This window comes from Astyanax mexicanus, unplaced genomic scaffold, assembly GCF_023375975.1.
Source record: "Astyanax mexicanus isolate ESR-SI-001 unplaced genomic scaffold, AstMex3_surface scaffold_31, whole genome shotgun sequence".
In the NCBI taxonomy this organism is placed as follows: Eukaryota; Metazoa; Chordata; class Actinopteri; order Characiformes; family Acestrorhamphidae; genus Astyanax; species Astyanax mexicanus.
Window position 1 is genome coordinate 565,102 of NW_026040041.1, and position 17,444 is coordinate 582,545.

Consider the following 17,444-nt stretch of genomic DNA (forward strand, 5'->3'; position numbering starts at 1 on the left):
GAGGAGTCTGAGGGACAGGTGGGACAGCAGGTACAACAGAGGGAAGACTGGATAGAGTGGTTTCCACACTGGGGCAGTCATCTGATGCACAGCTGGTGGTAATGGATTCACTCTGTTTCACACATACACACATTAAAAAAGGGATAATTAAAAATATATTAAGGCAACAAAGACAAACCACATCCTAATTTAGACACTGAAACTTACAGAAACGGTGGACACAGAAGACATCGACAAGGTGGATGGCTTCCTCCTTGCAGAGGTAGATAAAGAAGGAGGCAAGGAAAAAGGGGATGTGGTCTGGATGTAAGTCTTGGGACTGCATGATTGCTGCAGGGCAGTGGATGTGGCCCTGGCAACAGCAGGACTGGTGAATGCAGGTGGGCCAGCTGTAGTAGTGTCAGTGGCATGATCCTAGAGAACAGATTTTACATCAACAACAGTTTATAGCGAATTATACTGACAGCTCAAATTATGCTATGATATAACAAACATTTACATTCTCTAAACCAGTGTTCTCCAATCTTGGCCGGTATGCTTTCTAAACTACCAGCAGCACTACTTGCTTAATCGGCTAGTCTCAGCCTTTAAACAGTTGGTTATATAGGACATGTCATTGCTTGGTTGAAATAAAAACATACACCCTGACTGGCCCTTTACAGATCGGAGTGGTGGCCCATGCACTAAACCATACCTTAGTTGGAGGCCTGGCCTGACTAAGCACTGGTTTTGCTGCAGCGACATGCTTTCCACCAAAACGAGATGGTTTAAACTGAAGAAAGAAAAATAAATTAGAGCAATTTAGTCCAAGTGGTATCATATAAACATCTTAATTTTAAAAAAGCAAAAAACATTTGATCATACAAATGATCATACAAATATAATGACCATTGTTTTTCTTAATTTTACACTGATAGAGATTTGACTACATTAATTAATACATTAATTAATGTGTAGAAATTAGTAGAAATGTAGAAATTTCACTAATTGGGAACAGAAAAAGAAAATCGTATTGTACCACATGGGAGTACTTAAAACTGGTTTGAGTAAGAACGCTCTTTCAATAATAATTCCAGCAAAATTTGTCTACCAAAAACTGAAGAAGACCCTTTTTAAGGGTAAAAAACAAACATAAAAAGTAAGAAGGGAATACTTCACTCACTATTTGTCGCTGGGAAACTGTGAGTGTGGGTAAAGAGGGGCTGGAACACACAGGTTGTCTTGATGTGCATGGCACAGTAGATGTATGTTCACTAGTGGTCTAAAGAAATACATTAAAAAAAAAGTACAACCATTAAAAATCACTTAAATACATAATACATGCTTTTCTGCTCATTATATCCACCTATTTCCACACCTTTACACAGTGGTACCCGCACACACAGCTCTGACGACCCCCAAAAATTGACGTCTGTTGTTTGAGCTGTGCTGGACACTTCTCTATCTGCAAGAAATTCCAATAGGACAATTTACTGACTGCATTGTTAATTGTGCTGTAATGTAGCTAGCATTAAAACCAATTGTTAAAGGACAGTAATGTACCAAAACGTGTATGTGCCGTAATTAAATAAATCATTACAAAATGTAGAATTCTGGCTTCATACTCTTACTGGACTTGATTTGTGATTTCATTAGCCACTGTAGAACAACATACATGTAGATTGACACTATGTGAGCTTGTAGGCAGACACTGAGGGGCCAGGAAAGTCACAAACAGGACAAAAGTGTGAGGCACATGCATTAACTGGCATTAATTTATGTGTCCCATAACCATATTTATGGGGCTCTAGTCATAATGTACAGTATAGTAAATGAAATGGTCAGTCAGTGTATAAATGTATTAACACATTAAGTGTATAACACATTAATTTAATTCTATATTGTGTGACCTAAAATCACGTGGTACTCACTGAATAATCTATAGGGGGATTCCACTGTTTATGCATAATCAAATGGTTCAGAGTCCTTCAGAGCAGTGTTCTAGAGAAACCAGTGCAAATCTAAATATATAATAGAACTTAATATGTATATATTAGATATGTTTACGAATATAATAATAATATTTTAATAAGCATGATAGGTATTAGACGCGTTTGATGCGTCAAAATGACTTTGTTACAACAATTTATAACAAATTAATTAACACACTGAGAAAATGTGTTTAATAATAAAAACAAATAGGTAGAATAGTCTCTTTTGTCACGTTTCTATAAACCGTTCAGACTGTCTATACAAATAAAACTACAAAACTATCTTAAACACGTAAAAATCCCTACATCGCAGCCTTGATTTATTATGTGTTTAATGCTTGCCTTTTGATAGAGCTCATGCCATTTCTTTTGCCTCGGGGCTGGCCTGTTCCCCGCCTCCGAGGGCCAAACGCCCGTACCAGCGAAGGTCTTTAGCCTGGCCACCCACTCCTCATCACCCATCGCTCGGTGTTTTTTTTTAGATGCCATATTATTCCAATATTACCAACGGAGCTAGCTAGTTAAATAAACTATTTTCAAAAAAGATAGACAGCTAACTAGATAGTTAGATCATTTTTTTCACCTATAACTGTTGAAGGGATGTGATTGGAAAGAAAAGGAGAGGCGGCATGGATTTTGATTGGTCAGAAATGGAGTGGTGGAGAAACATTTAATTGGTTAAAAATGGACAGAGCGTCAGGCAATCGCTGCGATTTGATTGGCAAGAAATGGAGACCCGCCAAGGTTTTTGATTGGCAAGAAATGGACGGGTTATCTGAGGAGCAGATTTCATTGGTAAGAAATGGACACTGTGCCGTGAGCTGATTGGAGAAAAATGGAAGCGGCTTTGGAAGAACAGTGACACGATTGGCGTGCTGGAAGCCGGCGCTTGTGTTCCAGGTAGAGCTAATTCCCCTTGAAGAAACAGGAGCTGTTAGCCTCTCATGACAACAGCATAACATTTAGAAGGCTGAAGCATGTTGATCAGAGGTGACTCACTTCAGCAGTAGCACAGGGAGAACTATGCACAGTTTCAGGTTTCTGGGACTTCACATCACTGACAAGCTCACTCACCATGCATTCCCTAATGAAAAAGGCACAAGAACACACACACCTTCTGTGAAGATTGAGAAGGGGCCAGTATTACCTGTTGCATGTTGCAGAGATTCAGCTGCACACAGCTTCCTCGTTAGTATAGTGGACAGTATCTCCGCCTGTCACGCGGAAGACCGGGGTTCGATTCCCTGACGGGGAGAGAATATGTTTTTTCTGAACCTACGGCCGAAAAACCTGAAAAGGTTTTGGATCAGCAAGGTGCGACGCGCTAAAGGCAATGCGTTGGCCGGGAATCGAACCCGGGTCAACTGCTTGGAAGGCAGCTATGCTCACCACTATACCACCAACGCCACAAACAAGCACACCGTTGTTTTGCTGAAAGACCCTCAGTGCAAATTTTCCCGTGGGAAAGATGACCAAACTCTGTCATTTCCACTGCGGGACACATGCACGCTTGGTGGAAAATTGTGGTTTCTGTAGTGTAGTGGTCATCACGTTCGCCTTACACGCGAAAGGTCCCTGGTTCGAAACCAGGCAGAAACATGCCTTTAGTTCTTGTCTTTTGTCTGACACTATGGTCAAGCCTGTCATCACACCTCATTAGTAGATGGGAACAATCTATATTTTGTGTTAGGCCTTATTAAGACAATTGCGAGCACAGGAAGCAATCATGCCATCCCCGTGCTGTTGTTGTGCCTTCTGCGCTTGGCTTCGGATGTGGAAAAAAACAGAATAAAACAATTACACCTTGTGGACATTCATCCGTCATGCCTGAAGGGTTCCGCTATCAACTGTGGGCCGGTTAGCTCAGTTGGTTAGAGCGTGGTGCTAATAACGCCAAGGTCGCGGGTTCGATCCCCGTACGGGCCAAAAGTTCTTCTCTTTGTTTTGCTATATCATGCTTTCAGACGGTCATCTGTCAAGCAGAGGCAAATGGTGAATCAGGTAAATAACGTACACTGAAGTTATACACTCAAACTTATAGTTTTTAAAGCTGTTCTCAGTGGCATTCACACAGTCAAAACCTTCGTTGGAGAATGCGGGCATCGATCCCGCTACCTCTCGCATGCTAAGCGAGCGCTCTACCATTTGAGCTAATTCCCCTTGAAGAAACAGGAGCTGTTAGCCTCTCATGACAACAGCATAACATTTAGAAGGCTGAAGCATGTTGATCAGAGGTGACTCACTTCAGCAGTAGCACAGGGAGAACTATGCACAGTTTCAGGTTTCTGGGACTTCACATCACTGACAAGCTCACTCACCATGCATTCCCTAATGAAAAAGGCACAAGAACACACACACCTTCTGTGAAGATTGAGAAGGGCCCAGTATTACCTGTTGCATGTTGCAGAGATTCAGCTGCACACAGCTTCCTCGTTAGTATTGTGGACAGTATCTCCGCCTGTCACGCGGAAGACCGGGGTTCGATTCCCCGACGGGGAGAGAATATGTTTTTTCTGAACCTACGGCCGAAAAACCTGAAAAGGTTTTGCATCAGCAAGGTGCGACGTGCTAAAGACAATGCGTTGGCCGGGAATCGAACCCGGGTCAACTGCTTGGAAGGCAGCTATGCTCACCACTATACCACCAACGCCACAAACAAGCACACCATTGTTTTGCTGAAAGACCCTCAGTGCAAATTTTCCCCTGGGAAAGATGACAAAACTCTGTCATTTCCACTGCGGGACACATGCACGCTTGGTGAAAAATTGTGGTTTCTGTAGTGTAGTGGTCATCACGTTCGCCTTACACGCGAAAGGTCCCTGGTTCGAAACCAGGCAGAAACATGCCTTTAGTTCTTGTCTTTTGTCTGACACTATGGGCAAGCCTGTCATCACACCTCATTAGTAGATGGGAACAATCTATATTTTGTGTTAGGCCTTATTAAGACAATTGCGAGCACAGGAAGCAATCATGCCATCCCCGTGCTGTTGTTGTGCCTTCTGCGCTTGGCTTCGGATGTGGAAAAAAACAGAATAAAACAATTACACCTTGTGGACATTCATCCGTCATGCCTGAAGGGTTCCGCTATCAACTGTGGGCCGGTTAGCTCAGTTGGTGAGAGCGTGGTGCTAATAACGCCAAGGTCGCGGGTTCGATCCCCGTACGGGCCAAAAGTTCTTCTCTTTGTTTTGCTATATCATGCTTTCAGACGGTCATCTGTCAAGCAGAGGCAAATGGTGAATCAGGTAAATAACGTACACTGAAGTTATATACTCAAACTTATAGTTTTTAAAGCTGTTCTCAGTGGCATTCACACAGTCAAAACCTTCGTTGGAGAATGCGGGCATCGATCCCGCTACCTCTCGCATGCTAAGCGAGCGCTCTACCATTTGAGCTAATTCCCCTTGAGGAAACAGGAGCTGTTAGCCTCTCATGACAACAGCATAACATTTAGAAGGCTGAAGCATGTTGATCAGAAGTGACTCACTTCAGCAGTAGCACAGGGAGAACTATGCACAGTTTCAGGTTTCTGGGACTTCACATCACTGACAAGCTCACTCACCATGCATTCCCTAATGAAAAAGGCACAAGAACACACACACCTTCTGTGAAGATTGAGAAGGGGCCAGTATTACCTGTTGCATGTTGTAGAGATTCAGCTGCACACAGCTTCCTCGTTAGTATAGTGGACAGTATCGCCGCCTGTCACGCGGAAGACCGGGGTTCGATTCCTCGACGGGGAGAGAGTATGTTTTTTCTGGACCTACGGCCGAAAAACCTGAAAAGGTTTTGGAGCAGCGAGGTGCGACGCGCTAAAGGCAATGCGTTGGCCGGGAATCGAACCCGGGTCAACTGCTTGGAAGGCAGCTATGCTCACCACTATACCACCAACGCCACAAACAAGCACACCATTGTTTTGCTGAAAGACCCTCAGTGTAAATTTTCCCCTGGGAAAGATGACTAAACTCTGTCATTTCCACTGCGGGACACATGCACGCTTGGTGGAAAATTGTGGTTTCTGTAGTGTAGTGGTCATCACGTTCGCCTTACACGCGAAAGGTCCCTGGTTCGAAACCAGGCAGAAACATGCCTTTAGTTCTTGTCTTTTGTCTGACACTATGGGCAAGCCTGTCATCACACCTCATTAGTAGATGGGAACAATCTATATTTTGTGTTAGGCCTTATTAAGACAATTGCGAGCACAGGAAGCAATCATGCCATCCCCGTGCTGTTGTTGTGCCTTCTGCGCTTGGCTTCGGATGTGGAAAAAAACAGAATAAAACAATTACACCTTGTGGACATTCATCCGTCATGCCTGAAGGGTTCCGCTATCAACTGTGGGCCGGTTAGCTCAGTTGGTTAGAGCGTGGTGCTAATAACGCCAAGGTCGCGGGTTCGATCCCCGTACGGGCCAAAAGTTCTTCTCTTTGTTTTGCTATATCATGCTTTCAGACGGTCATCTGTCAAGCAGAGGCAAATGGTGAATCAGGTAAATAACGTACACTGAAGTTATACACTCAAACTTATAGTTTTTAAAGCTGTTCTCAGTGGCATTCACACAGTCAAAACCTTCGTTGGAGAATGCGGGAATCGATCCCGCTGCCTCTCGCATGCTAAGCGAGCGCTCTACCATTTGAGCTAATTCCCCTTGAAGAAACAGGAGCTGTTAGCCTCTCATGACAACAGCATAACATTTAGAAGGCTGAAGCATGTTGATCAGAGGTGACTCACTTCAGCAGTAGCACAGGGAGAACTATGCACAGTTTCAGGTTTCTGGGACTTCACATCACTGACAAGCTCACTCACCATGCATTCCCTAATGAAAAAGGCACAAGAACACACACACCTTCTGTGAAGATTGAGAAGGGACCAGTATGACCTGTTGCATGTTGCAGAGATTCAGCTGCACATAGCTTCCTCGTTAGTATAGTGGACAGTATCTCCGCCTGTCACGCGGAAGACCGGGGTTCGATTCCCCGACGGGGAGAGAATGTGTTTTTTCTGAACCTACGGCCGAAAAACCTGAAAAGGTTTTGGAGCAGCGAGGTGCGACGCGCTAAAGGCAATGCGTTGGCCGGGAATCGAACCCGGGTCAACTGCTTGGAAGGCAGCTATGCTCACCACTATACCACCAACACCACAAACAAGCACACCATTGTTTTGCTGAAAGACCCTCAGTGCAAATTTTCCCCTGGGAAAGATGACCAAACTCTGTCATTTCCACTGCGGGACACATGCACGCTTGGTGGAAAATTGTGGTTTCTGTAGTGTAGTGGTCATCACGTTCGGCTTACACGCGAAAGGTCCCTGGTTCGAAACCAGGCAGAAACATGCCTTTAGTTCTTGTCTTTTGTCTGACACTATGGGCAAGCCTGTCATCACACCTCATTAGTAGATGGGAACAATCTATATTTTGTGTTAGGCCTTATTAAGACAATTGCGAGCACAGGAAGCAATCATGCCATCCCCGTGCTGTTGTTGTGCCTTCTGCGCTTGGCTTCGGATGTGGAAAAAAACAGAATAAAACAATTACACCTTGTGGACATTCATCCGTCATGCCTGAAGGGTTCCGCTATCAACTGTGGGCTGGTTAGCTCAGTTGGTTAGAGCGTGGTGCTAATAACGCCAAGGTCGCGGGTTCGATCCCCGTACGGGCCAAAAGTTCTTCTCTTTGTTTTGCTATATCATGCTTTCAGACGGTCATCTGTCAAGCAGAGGCAAATGGTGAATCAGGTAAATAACGTACACTGAAGTTATACACTCAAACTAATAGTTTTTAAAGCTGTTCTCAGTGGCATTCACACAGTCAAAACCTTCGTTGGAGAATGCGGGCATCGATCCCGCTACCTCTCGCATGCTAAGCGAGCGCTCTACCATTTGAGCTAATTCCCCTTGAAGAAACAGGAGCTGTTAGCCTCTCATGACAACAGCATAACATTTAGAAGGCTGAAGCATGTTGATCAGAGGTGACTCACTTCAGCAGTAGTACAGGGAGAACTATGCACAGTTTCAGGTTTCTGGGACTTCACATCACTGACAAGCTCACTCACCATGCATTCCCTAATGAAAAAGGCACAAGAACACACACACCTTCTGTGAAGATTGAGAAGGGGCCAGTATTACCTGTTGCATGTTGCAGAGATTCAGCTGCACACAGCTTCCTCGTTAGTATTGTGGACAGTATCTCCGCCTGTCACGCGGAAGACCGGGGTTCGATTCCCCGACGGGGAGAGAATATGTTTTTTCTGAACCTACGGCCGAAAAACCTGAAAAGGTTTTGGAGCAGCAAGGTGCGACGTGCTAAATGCAATGCGTTGGCCGGGAATCGAACCCGGGTCAACTGCTTGGAAGGCAGCTATGCTCACCACTATACCACCAACGCCACAAACAAGCACACCATTGTTTTGCTGAAAGACCCTCAGTGTAAATTTTCCCTTGGGAAAGATGACCAAACTCTGTCATTTCCACTGCGGGACACATGCACGCTTGGTGGAAATTTGTGGTTTCTGTAGTGTAGTGGTCATCATGTTCGCCTTACACGCGAAAGGTCCCTGGTTCGAAACCAGGCAGAAACATGCCTTTAGTTCTTGTCTTTTGTCTGACACTATGGGCAAGCCTGTCATCACACCTCATTAGTAGATGGGAACAATCTATATTTTGTGTTAGGCCTTATTAAGACAATTGCGAGCACAGGAAGCAATCATGCCATCCCCGTGCTGTTGTTGTGCCTTCTGCGCTTGGCTTCGGATGTGGAAAAAAACAGAATAAAACAATTACACCTTGTGGACATTCATCCGTCATGCCTGAAGGGTTCCGCTATCAACTGTGGGCCGGTTAGCTCAGTTGGTTAGAGCGTGGTGCTAATAACGCCAAGGTCGCGGGTTCGATCCCCGTACGGGCCAAAGGTTCTTCTCTTTGTTTTGCTATATCATGCTTTCAGACAGTCATCTGTCAAGCAGAGGCAAATGGTGAATCAGGTAAATAACGTACACTGAAGTTATACACTCAAACTTATAGTTTTTAAAGCTGTTCTCAGTGGCATTCACACAGTCAAAACCTTCGTTGGAGAATGCGGGCATCGATCCCGCTACCTCTCGCATGCTAAGCGAGCGCTCTACCATTTGAGCTAATTCCCTTTGAAGAAACAGGAGCTGTTAGCCTCTCATGACAACAGCATAACATTTAGAAGGCTGAAGCATGTTGATCAGAGGTGACTCACTTCAGCAGTAGCACAGGGAGAACTATGCACAGTTTCAGGTTTCTGGGACTTCACATCACTGACAAGCTCACTCACCATGCATTGCCTAATGAAAAAGGCACAAGAACACACATACCTTCTGTGAAGATTGAGAAGGGGCCAGTATTACCTGTTGCATGTTGCAGAGATTCAGCTGCAACAGCTTCCTCGTTAGTATAGTGGACAGTATCTCCGCCTGTCACGCGGAAGACCGGGGTTCGATTCCCCGACGGGGAGAGAATATGTTTTTTCTGAACCTACAGCCGAAAAACCTGAAAAGGTTTTGGAGCAGCAAGGTGCGACGCGCTAAAGGCAATGCGTTGGCCGGGAATCGAACCCGGGTCAACTGCTTGGAAGGCAGCTATGCTCACCACTATACCACCAACGCCACAAACAAGCACACCATTGTTTTGCTGAAAGACCCTCAGTGCAAATTTTCCCCTGGGAAAGATGACAAAACTCTGTCATTTCCACTGCGGGACACATGCACGCTTGGTGGAAAATTGTGGTTTCTGTAGTGTAGTGGTCATCACGTTCGCCTTACACGCGAAAGGTCCCTGGTTCGAAACCAGGCAGAAACATGCCTTTAGTTCTTGTCTTTTGTCTGACACTATGGGCAAGCCTGTCATCACACCTCATTAGTAGATGTGAACAATCTATATTTTGTGTTAGACCTTATTAAGACAATTGCGAGCACAGGAAGCAATCATGCCATCCCCGTGCTGTTGTTGTGCCTTCTGCGCTTGGCTTCGGATGTGGAAAAAAACAGAATAAAACAATTACACCTGGTGGACATTCATCCGTCATGCCTGAAGGGTTCCGCTATCAACTGTGGGCCGGTTAGCTCAGTTGGTTAGAGCATGGTGCTAATAACGCCAAGGTCGCGGGTTCGAACCCTGTACGGGCAAAAAATTCTTCTCTTTGTTTTGCTATATCATGCTTTCAGACGGTCATCTGTCAAGCAGAGGCAAATGGTGAATCAGGTAAATAACGTACACTGAAGTTATACACTCAAACTTATAGTTTTTAAAGCTGTTCTCAGTGGCATTCACACAGTCAAAACCTTCGTTGGAGAATACGGGCATCGATCCCGCTACCTCTCGCATGCTAAGCGAGCGCTCTACCATTTGAGCTAATTCCCCTTGAAGAAACAGGAGCTGTTAGCCTCTCATGACAACAGCATAACATTTAGAAGGCTGAAGCATGTTGATCAGAGGTGACTCACTTCAGCAGTAGCACAGGGAGAACTATGCACAGTTTCAGGTTTCTGGGACTTCACATCACTGACAAGCTCACTCACCATGCATTCCCTAATGAAAAAGGCACAAGAACACACACACCTGTGAAGATTGAGAAGGGGCCAGTATTACCTGTTGCATGTTGCAGAGATTCAGCTGCACACAGCTTCCTCGTTAGTATTGTGGACAGTATCTCCGCCTGTCACGCGGAAGACCGGGGTTCGATTCCCCGACGGGGAGAGAATATGTTTTTTCTGAACCTACGGCCGAAAAACCTGAAGAGGTTTTGCATCAGCAAGGTGCGACGCGCTAAAGGCAATGCGTTGGCCGGGAATCGAACCCGGGTCAACTGCTTGGAAAGCAGCTATGCTCACCACTATAACACCAACGACACAAACAAGCACACCATTGTTTTGCTGAAAGACACTCAGTGTAAATTTTCCCCTGGGAAAGATGACCAAACTCTGTCATTTCCACTGCGGGACACATGCACGCTTGGTGGAAAATTGTGGTTTCTGTAGTGTAGTGGTCAGCACGTTCGCCTTACACGCGAAAGGTCCCTGGTTCGAAACCAGGCAGAAACATGCCTTTAGTTCTTGTCTTTTGTCTGACACTATGGGCAAGCCTGTCATCACACCTCATTAGTAGATGGGAACAATCTATATTTTGTGTTAGGCCTTATTAAGACAATTGCGAGCACAGGAAGCAATCATGCCATCCCCGTGTTGTTGTTGTGCCTTCTGCGCTTGGCTTCGGATGTGGAAAAAAACAGAATAAAACAATTACACCTGGTGGACATTCATCCGTCATGCCTGAAGGGTTCTGCTATCAACTGTGGGCCGGTTAGCTCAGTTGGTTAGAGCGTGGTGCTAATAACGCCAAGGTCGCGGGTTCGATCCCCGTACGGGCCAAAAATTCTTCTCTTTGTTTTGCTATATCATGCTTTCAGACGGTCATCTGTCAAGCAGAGGCAAATGGTGAATCAGGTAAATAACGTACACTGAAGTTATACACTCAAACTTATAGTTTTTAAAGCTGTTCTCAGTGGCATTCACACAGTCAAAACCTTCATTGGAGAATGCGGGCATCGATCCCGCTACCTCTCGCATGCTAAGCGAGCGCTCTACCATTTGAGCTAATTCCCCTTAAAGAAACAGGAGCTGTTAGCCTCTCATGACAACAGCATAACATTTAGAAGGCTGAAGCATGTTGCCCAGAGGTGACTCACTTCAGCAGTAGCACAGGGAGAACTATGCACAGTTTCAGGTTTCTGGGACTTCACATCACTGACAAGCTCACTCACCATGCATTCCCTAATGAAAAAGGCACAAGAACACACACACCTTCTGTGAAGATTGAGAAGGGGCCAGTATTACCTGTTGCATGTTGCAGAGATTCAGCTGCACACAGCTTCCTCGTTAGTATAGTGGACAGTATCTCCGCCTGTCACGCGGAAGACCGGGGTTCGATTCCCCAACGGGGAGAGAATGTGTTTTTTCTGAACCTACGGCCGAAAAACCTGAAAAGGTTTTGGAGCAGCGAGGTGCGACGCGCTAAAGGCAATGCGTTGGCCGGGAATCGAACCCGGGTCAACTGCTTGGAAGGCAGCTATGCTCACCACTATACCACCAACACCACAAACAAGCACACCATTGTTTTGCTGAAAGACCCTCAGTGCAAATTTTCCCCTGGGAAAGATGACCAAACTCTGTCATTTCCACTGCGGGACACATGCACGCTTGGTGGAAAATTGTGGTTTCTGTAGTGTAGTGGTCATCACGTTCGGCTTACACGCGAAAGGTCCCTGGTTCGAAACCAGGCAGAAACATGCCTTTAGTTCTTGTCTTTTGTCTGACACTATGGGCAAGCCTGTCATCACACCTCATTAGTAGATGTGAACAATCTATATTTTGTGTTAGACCTTATTAAGACAATTGCGAGCACAGGAAGCAATCATGCCATCCCCGTGCTGTTGTTGTGCCTTCTGCGCTTGGCTTCGGATGTGGAAAAAAACAGAATAAAACAATTACACCTGGTGGACATTCATCCGTCATGCCTGAAGGGTTCCGCTATCAACTGTGGGCCGGTTAGCTCAGTTGGTTAGAGCATGGTGCTAATAACGCCAAGGTCGCGGGTTCGAACCCTGTACGGGCCAAAAATTCTTCTCTTTGTTTTGCTATATCATGCTTTCAGACGGTCATCTGTCAAGCAGAGGCAAATGGTGAATCAGGTAAATAACGTACACTGAAGTTATACACTCACACTTATAGTTTTTAAAGCTGTTCTCAGTGGCATTCACACAGTCAAAACCTTCGTTGGAGAATGCGGGCATCGATCCCGCTACCTCTCGCATGCTAAGCGAGCGCTCTACCATTTGAGCTAATTCCCCTTGAAGAAACAGGAGCTGTTAGCCTCTCATGACAACAGCATAACATTTAGAAGGCTGAAGCATGTTGATCAGAGGTGACTCACTTCAGCAGTAGCACAGGGAGAACTATGCACAGTTTCAGGTTTCTGGGACTTCACATCACTGACAAGCTCACTCACCATGCATTCCCTAATGAAAAAGGCACAAGAACACACACACCTTCTGTGAAGATTGAGAAGGGGCCAGTATGACCTGTTGCATGTTGCAGAGATTCAGCTGCACACAGCTTCCTCGTTAGTATAGTGGACAGTATCTCCGCCTGTCACGCGGAAGACCAGGGTTCGATTCCCCGACGGGGAGAGAATATGTTTTTTCTGAACCTACGGCCAAAAAACCTGAAAGGGTTTTGGAGCAGCAAGGTGCGACGTGCTAAAGACAATGCGTTGGCCGGGAATCGAACCCGGGTCAACTGCTTGGAAGGCAGCTATGCTCACCACTATACCACCAACGCCACAAACAAGCACACCATTGTTTTGCTGAAAGACCCTCAGTGCAAATTTTCCCCTGGGAAAGATGACAAAACTCTGTCATTTCCACTGCGGGACACATGCACGCTTGGTGGAAAATTGTGGTTTCTGTAGTGTAGTGGTCATCACGTTCGCCTTACACGCGAAAGGTCCCTGGTTCGAAACCAGGCAGAAACATGCCTTTAGTTCTTGTCTTTTGTCTGACACTATGGGCAAGCCTGTCATCACACCTCATTAGTAGATGGGAACAATCTATATTTTGTGTTAGGCCTTATTAAGACAATTGCGAGCACAGGAAGCAATCATGCCATCCCCGTGCTGTTGTTGTGCCTTCTGCGCTTGGCTTCGGATGTGGAAAAAAACAGAATAAAACAATTACACCTTGTGGACATTCATCCGTCATGCCTGAAGGGTTCCGCTATCAACTGTGGGCCGGTTAGCTTAGTTGGTTAGAGCGTGGTGCTAATAACGCCAAGGTCGCGGGTTCGATCCCCGTACGGGCCAAAAGTTCTTCTCTTTGTTTTGCTATATCATGCTTTCAGACGGTCATCTGTCAAGCAGAGGCAAATGGTGAATCAGGTAAATAACGTACACTGAAGTTATACACTCAAACTTATAGTTTTTAAAGCTGTTCTCAGTGGCATTCACACAGTCAAAACCTTCGTTGGAGAATGCGGGCATCGATCCCGCTACCTCTCGCATGCTAAGCGAGCGCTCTACCATTTGAGCTAATTCCCCTTGAAGAAACAGGAGCTGTTAGCCTCTCATGACAACAGCATAACATTTAGAAGGCTGAAGCATGTTGATCAGAGGTGACTCACTTCAGCAGTAGCACAGGGAGAACTATGCACAGTTTCAGGTTTCTGGGACTTCACATCACTGACAAGCTCACTCACCATGCATTCCCTAATGAAAAAGGCACAAGAACACACACACCTTCTGTGAAGATTGAGAAGGGGCCAGTATTACCTGTTGCATGTTGTAGAGATTCAGCTGCACACAGCTTCCTCGTTAGTATAGTGGACAGTATCTCCGCCTGTCACGCGGAAGACCGGGGTTCGATTCCCCGACGGGGAGAGAGTATGTTTTTTCTGAACCTACGGCCGAAAAACCTGAAAAGGTTTTGGAGCAGCGAGGTGCGACGCGCTAAAGGCAATGCGTTGGCCGGGAATCGAACCCGGGTCAACTGCTTGGAAGGCAGCTATGCTCACCACTATACCACCAACGCCACAAACAAGCACACCATTGTTTTGCTGAAAGACCCTCAGTGTAAATTTTCCCCTGGGAAAGATGACCAAACTCTGTCATTTCCACTGCGGGACACATGCACGCTTGGTGGAAAATGGTGGTTTCTGTAGTGTAGTGGTCATCACGTTCGCCTTACACGCGAAAGGTCCCTGGTTCGAAACCAGGCAGAAACATGCCTTTAGTTCTTGTCTTTTGTCTGACACTATGGGCAAGCCTGTCATCACACCTCATTAGTAGATGGGAACAATCTATATTTTGTGTTAGGCCTTATTAAGACAATTGCGAGCACAGGAAGCAATCATGCCATCCCCGTGCTGTTGTTGTGCCTTCTGCGCTTGGCTTCGGATGTGGAAAAAAACAGAATAAAACAATTACACCTTGTGGACATTCATCCGTCATGCCTGAAGGGTTCCGCTATCAACTGTGGGCCGGTTAGCTCAGTTGGTTAGAGCGTGGTGCTAATAACGCCAAGGTCGCGGGTTCGATCCCCGTACGGGCCAAAAGTTCTTCTCTTTGTTTTGCTATATCATGCTTTCAGACGGTCATCTGTCAAGCAGAGGCAAATGGTGAATCAGGTAAATAATGTACACTGAAGTTATACACTCAAACTTATAGTTTTTAAAGCTGTTCTCAGTGGCATTCACACAGTCAAAACCTTCGTTGGAGAATGCGGGCATCGATCCCGCTACCTCTCGCATGCTAAGCGAGCGCTCTACCATTTGAGCTAATTCCCCTTGAAGAAACAGGAACTGTTAGCCTCTCATGACAACAGCATAACATTTAGAAGGCTGAAGCATGTTGCTCAGAGGTGACTCACTTCAGCAGTAGCACAGGGAGAACTATGCACAGTTTCAGGTTTCTGGGACTTCACATCACTGACAAGCTCACTCACCATGCATTCCCTAATGAAAAAGGCACAAGAACACACACACCTTCTGTGAAGATTGAGAAGGGGCCAGTATTACCTGTTGCATGTTGCAGAGATTCAGCTGCACACAGCTTCCTCGTTAGTATAGTGGACAGTATCTCCGCCTGTCACGCGGAAGACCGGGGTTCGATTCCCCGACGGGGAGAGAATATGTTTTTTCTGAACCTACAGCCAAAAAACCTGAAAAGGTTTTGGAGCAGCAAGGTGCGACGCGCTAAAGGCAATGCGTTGGCCGGGAATCTAACCCGGGTCAACTGCTTGGAAGGCAGCTATGCTCACCACTATACCACCAACGCCACAAACAAGCACACCGTTGTTTTGCTGAAAGACCCTCAGTGCAAATTTTCCCGTGGGAAAGATGACCAAACTCTGTCATTTCCACTGCGGGACACATGCACGCTTGGTGGAAAATTGTGGTTTCTGTAGTGTAGTGGTCATCACGTTCGCCTTACACGCGAAAGGTCCCTGGTTCGAAACCAGGCAGAAACATGCCTTTAGTTCTTGTCTTTTGTCTGACACTATGGGCAAGCCTGTCATCACACCTCATTAGTAGATGTGAACAATCTATATTTTGTGTTAGACCTTATTAAGACAATTGCGAGCACAGGAAGCAATCATGCCATCCCCGTGCTGTTGTTGTGCCTTCTGCGCTTGGCTTCGGATGTGGAAAAAAACAGAATAAAACAATTACACCTGGTGGACATTCATCCGTCATGCCTGAAGGGTTCCGCTATCAACTGTGGGCCGGTTAGCTCAGTTGGTTAGAGCATGGTGCTAATAACGCCAAGGTCGCGGGTTTGAACCCTGTACGGGCAAAAAATTCTTCTCTTTGTTTTGCTATATCATGCTTTCAGACGGTCATCTGTCAAGCAGAGGCAAATGGTGAATCAGGTAAATAACGTACACTGAAGTTATACACTCAAACTTATAGTTTTTAAAGCTGTTCTCAGTGGCATTCACACAGTCAAAACCTTCGTTGGAGAATACGGGCATCGATCCCGCTACCTCTCGCATGCTAAGCGAGCACTCTACCATTTGAGCTAATTCCCCTTGAAGAAACAGGAGCTGTTAGCCTCTCATGACAACAGCATAACATTTAGAAGGCTGAAGCATGTTGATCAGAGGTGACTCACTTCAGCAGTAGCACAGGGAGAACTATGCACAGTTTCAGGTTACTGGGACTTCACATCACTGACAAGCTCACTCACCATGCATTCCCTAATGAAAAAGGCACAAGAACACACACACCTTCTGTGAAGATTGAGAAGGGGCCAGTATTACCTGTTGCATGTTGCAGAGATTCAGCTGCACACAGCTTCCTCGTTAGTATTGTGGACAGTATCTCCGCCTGTCACGCGGAAGACCGGGGTTCGATTCCCCGACGGGGAGAGAATATGTTTTTTCTGAACCTACGGCCGAAAAACCTGAAAAGGTTTTGCATCAGCAAGGTGCGACGCGCTAAAGGCAATGCGTTGGCCGGGAATCGAACCCGGGTAAACTGCTTGGAAAGCAGCTATGCTCACCACTATAACACCAACGACACAAACAAGCACACCATTGTTTTGCTGAAAGACACTCAGTGTAAATTTTCCCCTGGGAAAGATGACCAAACTCTGTCATTTCCACTGCGGGACACATGCACGCTTGGTGGAAAATTGGGGTTTCTGTAGTGTAGTGGTCAGCACGTTCGCCTTACACGCGAAAGGTCCCTGGTTCGAAACCAGGCAGAAACATGCCTTTAGTTCTTGTCTTTTGTCTGACACTATGGGCAAGCCTGTCATCACACCTCATTAGTAGATGGGAACAATCTATATTTTGTGTTAGGCCTTGTTAAGACAATTGCGAGCACAGGAAGCAATCATGCCATCCCCGTGCTGTTGTTGTGCCTTCTGCGCTTGGCTTCGGATGTGGAAAAAAACAGAATAAAA

General features: G+C 45.9%; 1 long non-coding RNA gene and 32 other non-coding genes across 33 annotated transcripts; 17 read left to right on the plus strand and 16 right to left on the minus strand.

Annotated features, from left to right (window-relative positions):
* Positions 1–7: 7 nt before the first annotated feature.
* On the minus strand, positions 8–1,786 carry LOC111196875 (uncharacterized). Its single transcript, XR_007429929.1, has 5 exons — positions 1,358–1,786; positions 1,163–1,261; positions 695–772; positions 208–414; positions 8–112 (listed from the first exon to the last, which is right to left on the minus strand). It is a non-coding gene; the product is annotated as an uncharacterized LOC111196875 (long non-coding RNA).
* A 1,518-nt stretch (positions 1,787–3,304) lies between these two features.
* On the minus strand, positions 3,305–3,376 carry trnag-ucc (transfer RNA glycine (anticodon UCC)). The gene has a single exon. It is a non-coding gene; the product is annotated as a tRNA-Gly (tRNA).
* Positions 3,377–3,496: 120 nt separating this feature from the next.
* On the plus strand, positions 3,497–3,569 carry trnav-uac (transfer RNA valine (anticodon UAC)). The gene has a single exon. It is a non-coding gene; the product is annotated as a tRNA-Val (tRNA).
* A 253-nt stretch (positions 3,570–3,822) lies between these two features.
* Positions 3,823–3,896, plus strand: trnai-aau (transfer RNA isoleucine (anticodon AAU)). The gene has a single exon. It is a non-coding gene; the product is annotated as a tRNA-Ile (tRNA).
* Positions 3,897–4,057: 161 nt separating this feature from the next.
* Positions 4,058–4,130, minus strand: trnaa-agc (transfer RNA alanine (anticodon AGC)). The gene has a single exon. It is a non-coding gene; the product is annotated as a tRNA-Ala (tRNA).
* A 418-nt stretch (positions 4,131–4,548) lies between these two features.
* Positions 4,549–4,620, minus strand: trnag-ucc (transfer RNA glycine (anticodon UCC)). Its single transcript has one exon. It is a non-coding gene; the product is annotated as a tRNA-Gly (tRNA).
* Positions 4,621–4,740: 120 nt separating this feature from the next.
* On the plus strand, positions 4,741–4,813 carry trnav-uac (transfer RNA valine (anticodon UAC)). Its single transcript has one exon. It is a non-coding gene; the product is annotated as a tRNA-Val (tRNA).
* Positions 4,814–5,066: 253 nt separating this feature from the next.
* On the plus strand, positions 5,067–5,140 carry trnai-aau (transfer RNA isoleucine (anticodon AAU)). The gene has a single exon. It is a non-coding gene; the product is annotated as a tRNA-Ile (tRNA).
* A 161-nt stretch (positions 5,141–5,301) lies between these two features.
* Positions 5,302–5,374, minus strand: trnaa-agc (transfer RNA alanine (anticodon AGC)). The gene has a single exon. It is a non-coding gene; the product is annotated as a tRNA-Ala (tRNA).
* Positions 5,375–5,792: 418 nt separating this feature from the next.
* On the minus strand, positions 5,793–5,864 carry trnag-ucc (transfer RNA glycine (anticodon UCC)). Its single transcript has one exon. It is a non-coding gene; the product is annotated as a tRNA-Gly (tRNA).
* A 120-nt stretch (positions 5,865–5,984) lies between these two features.
* Positions 5,985–6,057, plus strand: trnav-uac (transfer RNA valine (anticodon UAC)). Its single transcript has one exon. It is a non-coding gene; the product is annotated as a tRNA-Val (tRNA).
* A 253-nt stretch (positions 6,058–6,310) lies between these two features.
* Positions 6,311–6,384, plus strand: trnai-aau (transfer RNA isoleucine (anticodon AAU)). The gene has a single exon. It is a non-coding gene; the product is annotated as a tRNA-Ile (tRNA).
* A 161-nt stretch (positions 6,385–6,545) lies between these two features.
* trnaa-agc (transfer RNA alanine (anticodon AGC)) lies at positions 6,546–6,618 on the minus strand. Its single transcript has one exon. It is a non-coding gene; the product is annotated as a tRNA-Ala (tRNA).
* Positions 6,619–6,885: 267 nt separating this feature from the next.
* trnad-guc (transfer RNA aspartic acid (anticodon GUC)) lies at positions 6,886–6,957 on the plus strand. Its single transcript has one exon. It is a non-coding gene; the product is annotated as a tRNA-Asp (tRNA).
* An 832-nt stretch (positions 6,958–7,789) lies between these two features.
* trnaa-agc (transfer RNA alanine (anticodon AGC)) lies at positions 7,790–7,862 on the minus strand. Its single transcript has one exon. It is a non-coding gene; the product is annotated as a tRNA-Ala (tRNA).
* A 418-nt stretch (positions 7,863–8,280) lies between these two features.
* trnag-ucc (transfer RNA glycine (anticodon UCC)) lies at positions 8,281–8,352 on the minus strand. Its single transcript has one exon. It is a non-coding gene; the product is annotated as a tRNA-Gly (tRNA).
* Positions 8,353–8,798: 446 nt separating this feature from the next.
* trnai-aau (transfer RNA isoleucine (anticodon AAU)) lies at positions 8,799–8,872 on the plus strand. The gene has a single exon. It is a non-coding gene; the product is annotated as a tRNA-Ile (tRNA).
* Positions 8,873–9,372: 500 nt separating this feature from the next.
* trnad-guc (transfer RNA aspartic acid (anticodon GUC)) lies at positions 9,373–9,444 on the plus strand. Its single transcript has one exon. It is a non-coding gene; the product is annotated as a tRNA-Asp (tRNA).
* Positions 9,445–9,523: 79 nt separating this feature from the next.
* Positions 9,524–9,595, minus strand: trnag-ucc (transfer RNA glycine (anticodon UCC)). Its single transcript has one exon. It is a non-coding gene; the product is annotated as a tRNA-Gly (tRNA).
* Positions 9,596–9,715: 120 nt separating this feature from the next.
* trnav-uac (transfer RNA valine (anticodon UAC)) lies at positions 9,716–9,788 on the plus strand. The gene has a single exon. It is a non-coding gene; the product is annotated as a tRNA-Val (tRNA).
* Positions 9,789–11,282: 1,494 nt separating this feature from the next.
* Positions 11,283–11,356, plus strand: trnai-aau (transfer RNA isoleucine (anticodon AAU)). Its single transcript has one exon. It is a non-coding gene; the product is annotated as a tRNA-Ile (tRNA).
* A 161-nt stretch (positions 11,357–11,517) lies between these two features.
* On the minus strand, positions 11,518–11,590 carry trnaa-agc (transfer RNA alanine (anticodon AGC)). Its single transcript has one exon. It is a non-coding gene; the product is annotated as a tRNA-Ala (tRNA).
* A 1,171-nt stretch (positions 11,591–12,761) lies between these two features.
* On the minus strand, positions 12,762–12,834 carry trnaa-agc (transfer RNA alanine (anticodon AGC)). The gene has a single exon. It is a non-coding gene; the product is annotated as a tRNA-Ala (tRNA).
* Positions 12,835–13,252: 418 nt separating this feature from the next.
* Positions 13,253–13,324, minus strand: trnag-ucc (transfer RNA glycine (anticodon UCC)). The gene has a single exon. It is a non-coding gene; the product is annotated as a tRNA-Gly (tRNA).
* A 120-nt stretch (positions 13,325–13,444) lies between these two features.
* On the plus strand, positions 13,445–13,517 carry trnav-uac (transfer RNA valine (anticodon UAC)). Its single transcript has one exon. It is a non-coding gene; the product is annotated as a tRNA-Val (tRNA).
* Positions 13,518–14,005: 488 nt separating this feature from the next.
* trnaa-agc (transfer RNA alanine (anticodon AGC)) lies at positions 14,006–14,078 on the minus strand. The gene has a single exon. It is a non-coding gene; the product is annotated as a tRNA-Ala (tRNA).
* A 267-nt stretch (positions 14,079–14,345) lies between these two features.
* On the plus strand, positions 14,346–14,417 carry trnad-guc (transfer RNA aspartic acid (anticodon GUC)). Its single transcript has one exon. It is a non-coding gene; the product is annotated as a tRNA-Asp (tRNA).
* Positions 14,418–14,496: 79 nt separating this feature from the next.
* trnag-ucc (transfer RNA glycine (anticodon UCC)) lies at positions 14,497–14,568 on the minus strand. The gene has a single exon. It is a non-coding gene; the product is annotated as a tRNA-Gly (tRNA).
* A 120-nt stretch (positions 14,569–14,688) lies between these two features.
* On the plus strand, positions 14,689–14,761 carry trnav-uac (transfer RNA valine (anticodon UAC)). The gene has a single exon. It is a non-coding gene; the product is annotated as a tRNA-Val (tRNA).
* A 253-nt stretch (positions 14,762–15,014) lies between these two features.
* trnai-aau (transfer RNA isoleucine (anticodon AAU)) lies at positions 15,015–15,088 on the plus strand. The gene has a single exon. It is a non-coding gene; the product is annotated as a tRNA-Ile (tRNA).
* A 161-nt stretch (positions 15,089–15,249) lies between these two features.
* On the minus strand, positions 15,250–15,322 carry trnaa-agc (transfer RNA alanine (anticodon AGC)). The gene has a single exon. It is a non-coding gene; the product is annotated as a tRNA-Ala (tRNA).
* A 267-nt stretch (positions 15,323–15,589) lies between these two features.
* Positions 15,590–15,661, plus strand: trnad-guc (transfer RNA aspartic acid (anticodon GUC)). The gene has a single exon. It is a non-coding gene; the product is annotated as a tRNA-Asp (tRNA).
* Positions 15,662–15,932: 271 nt separating this feature from the next.
* On the plus strand, positions 15,933–16,005 carry trnav-uac (transfer RNA valine (anticodon UAC)). Its single transcript has one exon. It is a non-coding gene; the product is annotated as a tRNA-Val (tRNA).
* Positions 16,006–17,444: the final 1,439 nt, after the last annotated feature.